At 47.1% G+C, this 6,498-nt stretch overlaps 1 pseudogene; it reads right to left on the reverse strand.

Annotated features, from left to right (window-relative positions):
- Positions 1-5,089: 5,089 nt before the first annotated feature.
- Positions 5,090-5,208, reverse strand: LOC138644273 (5S ribosomal RNA; annotated as a pseudogene).
- Positions 5,209-6,498: the final 1,290 nt, after the last annotated feature.

Raw genomic sequence — 6,498 nt, forward strand, 5'->3', positions numbered from 1 at the left:
GCATTTGTGTTACATGGTCGATCACCGTTTTAAAGGGAGTGACTTGACCTTCCCAGGTTTCTTTTGCGACGTCCAATAGTCCCCGGGGACGACGGGCGTACAACAGTTCGAAAGGCGAAAACCCTGTGGAAGACTGGGAAACTTCCCTAATGGCAAACAGCAAATAGGGTAACAAGTAATCCCAGTTCTTCCCATCTTTGTCTATCGCCTTCCGGAGCATCTGTTTTAAGGTTTTGTTGAACCGCTCAACCAGGCCATCTGTTTGAGGGTGATAGACAGACGTACGCAACGGGTCTATTTGTAAGAGTCTGCAGAGCTCCTTCATTACCCTCGACATAAAGGGAGTCCCCTGGTCGGTGAGTATCTGTTTTGGAATTCCCACCCGACTAAATACTTGTCCCAATTCCTTGGCGATCGTCTTGGTAGCTGTGTTATGCAAAGGGATGGCTTCCGGGTAACGAGTGGCATAGTCCACGATGACGAGGATATGTTGGTGCCCACGTGCGGATCGGGGAAGGAGCCCAACCAAATCCATTCCAATTCTCTCAAAAGGGACTCCAATGATAGGAAGAGGTACCAAAGGGCTACGGAACCGAGGGTTAGGTGCCGAGATTTGGCACTCTGGACAGGACTCACAATAGTTACGCACATCATTATGTATTCCAGGCCACACAAAACAATGCAATATCCTTTCTGTGGTTTTCTGTACCCCCAGATGTCCCCCCATTATATGTCCGTGGGCCAAGTCCAGTACCTTCCGCCGATAAGGTTTGGGTACCACTAACCGTTGCACTGTGTCTTCCCCTTTTTTTTCTACCTGGTAGAGCAAATCATTTTCAAGAACCATATACGGGTACGCTAGCTTAGTGTCAGGTTCTACGGGTACCCCATCTATCATTTTTACATTTTTCCTAGCCGGAGTCAGGGTAGGATCTTTCATTTGCTCGCTGTGGAAGTCATCCAACTGGACTCCCAAATCTGGCAGGCAGGGTGCCGGATGGCTGTCTGCCTCCGCCTCTCGCTGAGGTTCCTCAGTTTCCTCCGTTTCCCCTGCCATGACGGAGAAGGAGTACTGAAGGTTAGATTCACTAACCTCCCCAGCAACATCTTCCTGTGGGGTCTCCTCTAGGGACTCGGGACCTCCAGATGGCATGGGAGAATATTCACGGGTACAGCTACCGTGAAGGAGCAACTGATTCTCCCACAACTGCCAGAAATAGGGAAAATCCCTGCCCAGGATTACATCCTGTAACAATGCGGGAACGAGTCCCACTTTGTGCTGCACTGACCCATAGGGAGTGGAAATCCATATGACCACTGTTAAGTACGAGCAGGTGTCACCATGCACACACGTTACAGAAAACTTGTCAGACGGACCAGATGGAAGTGCCACCAGACTAGCTTTCACCAGAGTCACCACACTTCCAGAGTCTAGTAATGGCACAACATTTTTCCCATCAACAGATAATTCACACAGGTGTTTCGCTGTATCATTTTGACCCGCATTCACACTCACTAGCATTGTAACCAAAGACATGCGTTTTTTAGAGTCTATAACGTCGCACTGCATGGGTTCAGCGGTAACAGGACAGTTCGCAGAAACATGGCCCTTCTCATGGCAGCGGAAACACCTAACAGGTCCCCTACTGAGACCACCGTCCAATACTCTCGGTCTCGGAGTGCGAGCAGTCCCGGGTTCCTCCCCCACAGTTTTAAGCGATTTTCCTTCACCCGTGGTCCCTGGAACAGTCTTACCGGTTCCACGAGGAGGAGGCACAGACCGGGGGCTGGCGGTGTCGTCGGGAAGTCCTTCTGCCACGGAATAACGCTCGACCAACTCCACAAGTTGATCCGCTGTCGTGGGATTTCCTTGGCTTACCCACCTTTTCAGCGCTGGTGGTAGTACTCTCAGGTACTTGTCCAGGACAACCCGCTGGATTATTTCGGGTATTGTCAATACCTCGGGTTGCAGCCATTTCTTTGTCAAGTAGATTAGGTCGAACATCTGAGACCGCGCCGGTTTATCTTGCTGGTATGTCCACTGATGTACCCTCTGTGCCCGGACAGCCGTCGTCACACCCAGCCGGGCCAGGATCTCAGCTTTCAGCTTCTCAAAGTCCTGAGCGACCTCCGGGTCCAAATCATGGTAAGCTTTTTGGGCCTCGCCGGAGAGAAACGGGGCAATCAAATCGGCCCATTGTGCCTTCGGCCACTTTTCTCTCAATGCTGTCCGCTCAAACGTTGTCAGGTATGCCTCGACGTCATCTTCTGCAGTCAGCTTTTGCCAGTATCGACTCACATGGATCCTTCTGGACTCTGCTTCCGGGTCAGCGTCAGGCATGCTCACCAGGCGCTGTGCTACCTGTTGGAGAAGTTGGCGGTCTGCAACCGTCATGTCCACTAACTCCTTCAGCTGTGCGGCCATCAAGCGATTAGCTTCGTGCTGTGCGGCAGTGGCCTGCTGCTGTACGGCAGTGGACTGTACTAAGGCTTTCACCACGTCTTCCATGCTGTCGCCTGTGCCACGGTATGCCCGCGTTCTCCACCACAATGTGACACAACACTCCGGGATCGCCTTTGCTGGGGTCAAAGGCCACGTGGTTTGTGCATTGAATCTGAGGCGTACAGCAGGTTTTCTGAGCAGGCTGACCTCAGGTCAGATTTATTAACGTGAAAGCAACAGATAAAACAAAACATAAAAATAAATCCTAGCCTGTCCGGCGCTAACTAAACCAACACGTTGCTATCTCAACAACTGGGGGGGCTTCTCCCACCCAGCTAACATCACACAATTCTTGAGCACAGCTCTCACTCACGTTTGTCTCACACAGACAGGCAATCTGTGTGCCCCAGGCTGACGCTGGAAACCCCCAGCTGGTCATCCTTTATTCCTGCACTTGTTAACCCATTAACATCCTGAAGATACTGAGTGGCCTAATTCACATAGGACAAATACCTGGGCGAGATATACCTGCCCCCAACTACCACACCGACATGAGTCTTACACCACACACAAATATATATGTTCTCATGGATCCTGTTACTGTATTTCTGAATTTGAGATGTTAGAATATAAAGGGAAAAATTGTTTTCTTTGTATAGTGTATATAAGTCATCAGGGAAGCTAATTTCTCCAAACATGAGCTAAGAGGAAGAACAAACTAAAACATCAAGCATACAGAGACAAAATATACTGGACTATTGATTTATGCAGTTTATTGAAAGTTTAGATATGCTTTAGGAAGTACTTACCTTCTTTAATCCTGCTTTCCTGTTCACTCCAGAAGTTCTGAGGTGAATGGCTTTCCTTCGTGTGTTTGTTATTTTTTCCCCTTATCTGTAGAGTAGGAGCCTCATTACTTATCATGAACATAAACTGCAGCACAGATTAATCTCAGCTAAAAGTCTACACCTTAGATCAGGAATCAGATAGACATATATAGGACATTTCATATCTTTCCCAAATTCTTATGAAAAAAAATATTCCCCACAAACTGCATTGAACTACTGTACACAATTTATTATATATTGTAGGAGTCGCCCCATTTTATACCAACTTCGACTCCACCAAAATGGGCTCAGACTCCGACTCCATGACTCAGCAGCCTGGACACAAGCCAAGTCCAATGGGCGTGTCTCATGGAAATTATATAGACCCTTGTACAGATGAAATCCTCATCTTTTGCTGCTATATCCTGCTGCAAGATGGATCTTCGCATAGAGAGCTTGTATTGTAATCTGTATTTGGATTTGAACTTGGCTTATGCCTTTACTGTTGCTTGTTATGAAGAGAGAAAGACGGAGAAGACATCGTCGTCGCTACTGGCAACACCCCATCATTGAAGTCCCATAGAGCCGTGGAGCCTACTACACGTTGTACACCGAGCTGCATGCAAACCCTCAGAAGTTTTTCGACTACACCAGGATGGCAGAACAGAGCTTCGATGACTTGCTGCAATGTGTGCAAGGATCCATAACCAGGCACGACACACAGCTGCAGCGAGCAATTCCTGCTGAGGAATGTCTGTTGGTGACCCTAAGGTACATAATTTTGAAAAAGAAAAACCTGTCATTAATATGATTGTTCTAAAAGCCATGTACTGACTTTTTTCCATTTTTTTCTAAAAGCCATGTATTGATTTTTTTCCATTTTCTGTTCCCCCAATTCCTGGCTACTGGATAGACATTATCATCTCTCCATTTCCAATTCCAGATTGGAGTATCCACAATTCTAGGATTGTTGCAGGCACCTGCTGTGCTTTATGTGATGTTCTGCGTGCAGAATTCTCCCCCCAACCCACAACTGAACTGTGGCTGGAAAATGCTGTAAAATTTATGGACATTTGTAATTTTCCTAACTGTTTGGGGGCTGTGGACGGCAAACACATTCGCATTAGGAAACCAGTTGGAAGTGGATCCCAGTTTTTCATTTATAAAAAATACTTTTCTATTGTTGTCATGGTGATTGCAGATGCTGACTGTAGAATTATCGCCGTTGACATTGGCTCATTTGGACGAGGAAATTACTCACAGACTTTTAAAATCTCTGACATGGGACAACGTTTTTATGGTAATGATTTAAATTTTCCACCGCGCAACCTCTTCCCAACACTGAAAGACCGCCAATGCCATTTGTTGCGGTTGTGGATGAAGCGTTCCAAATGTATGCCAACCTCCTAAAACCGTACTCAAGTCGGGACTTAAATCACACAAAAAAGATTTACAACTACCGACTGACAAGGGCACGAAGAACTGTGGAGTGTGCCTTTGGATTGCTGGACTCTAAATGGCGCATTTTGGGAACAGCCATTTTTCAAAAAATTGATACTATTGATGAGGTTGTGAAAGCGCGTGTTGTTCTGCACAACTACATCCTGGCTAAAGAGCGACAAAACTTAGAATTAGAGGAACCTGTTACTAGCACTTTGCGTGATTGCTACTGATGAGCGAGTATACTCGTTGTTCGGGTTTTCCTGGGCACGCTCGGGTGGTCTCCGAGTATTTGTGAGTGCTCGGAGATTTAGTTTTTGTTGACTCAGCTGCATGATTTATGGATTTACGGCTGCTAGCCAGCCTGACTAAATGTGGGGGTCAATGTTACCAGGGATTCCCAGCCAGTCTCCCATGCTGGTACTTGCCCAGCCTCAAGCTGCTTAGTATTTGCGACCTGACGAGGGCAGGAACATTCAGCTTAGAGTGGCCATTGACAGGTGTCAATGTTACCAGGGATTCCCAGCCAGTCTCCCATGCTGGTACTTGCCCAGCCTCAAGCTGCTTAGTATTTGCGATCTGACGAGGGCAGGAACATTCAGCTTAGAGTGGCCATTGACAGCATGGGAGACTGGCTGGGAATCCCTGGTAGCATTGGTCAATGGCCACTCTAAGCTGAATGTTCCTGCCCTCGTCAGATCGCAAATATTAAGCAGCTTGAGGCTGGGCAAGTACCAGCATGGGAGACTGGCTGGGAATCCCTGGTAACATTGACACCTAAATGTGGGAGTGACCTGGTTGCTAGGGAATCCCCACATGTATTCAAGCTGTCCAGCAGCCACAAATCACGCAGCTAAATCTTCGAGCACTAACAAAAACTCGAGTGTACTCGCTGATCACTAGTGATTACCAAGATCACCCTCTGAGGACTTCAGTGGAAGTTGTCCAAATGAGGGATACATTTGCTGCCTACTTTGTTTCTGATAATGGACGACTGTCATGGCAAAACGAAATGGTTTAAGCTGCTAAAATGTACCTGTAATGTTAAAATGTACCTGTAATGTTTGCTGACTGAAATAAAAAACCTCTAGTTAAACACTAGTGATGAGCGAGTATATTCGTTGCTCGGGTTTTCCCGAGCACGCTTGGGTGGTCTCCGAGTATTTGTGAGTGCTCGGAGATTTAGTTTTTGTTGACGCAGCTGCATGATTACAGCTGCTAGCCAGCCTGAGCACATGTGGGGTTGCCTGGTTGCTAGGGAATCCCCACATGTATTCAAGCTAACAGCCGCAAGTCATGCAGCTGCGGTGATGAAAACTAAATCTCCAAGCACTCACAATACTCGTCCACCCGAGCGTGCTCGCTCATCGCTATTAAACACCTGTTCCAAGTTCCCTCAACAATACAATACACATAATTGTGTGTTTGGGGCTATGGCGCATAAGTGTGGCGACGGCGCATAAGTGTGGCGACGGCGCATACAGAGATTAAGAACACACTGTAAATGTGCAAACAAAAGCAAAATTTTATTTAACAATAAAAAATTAGCTTTGGGGAATAAAAAAATAACTTTGGGGAATGTTGGAGGGTGAAATATGCTGGACATGGGGGGTGTGGAGCTGGGATGATTGACTAGCATGTGTGGATGGTGAAGGGGTTCCAGAGGAAGGGCCTACAAAATGCATGGGGTCTGGGAGGTCAAGGATAGAAGTAGACACATTACAAGTGGAAGCGTGGGAAGGGAGAGACAAATTAGAAAACAGACAGATTGGAAGGTGAGGATGGTGG

Source organism: Ranitomeya imitator, chromosome 6, assembly GCF_032444005.1.
Source record: "Ranitomeya imitator isolate aRanImi1 chromosome 6, aRanImi1.pri, whole genome shotgun sequence".
In the NCBI taxonomy this organism is placed as follows: Eukaryota; Metazoa; Chordata; class Amphibia; order Anura; family Dendrobatidae; genus Ranitomeya; species Ranitomeya imitator.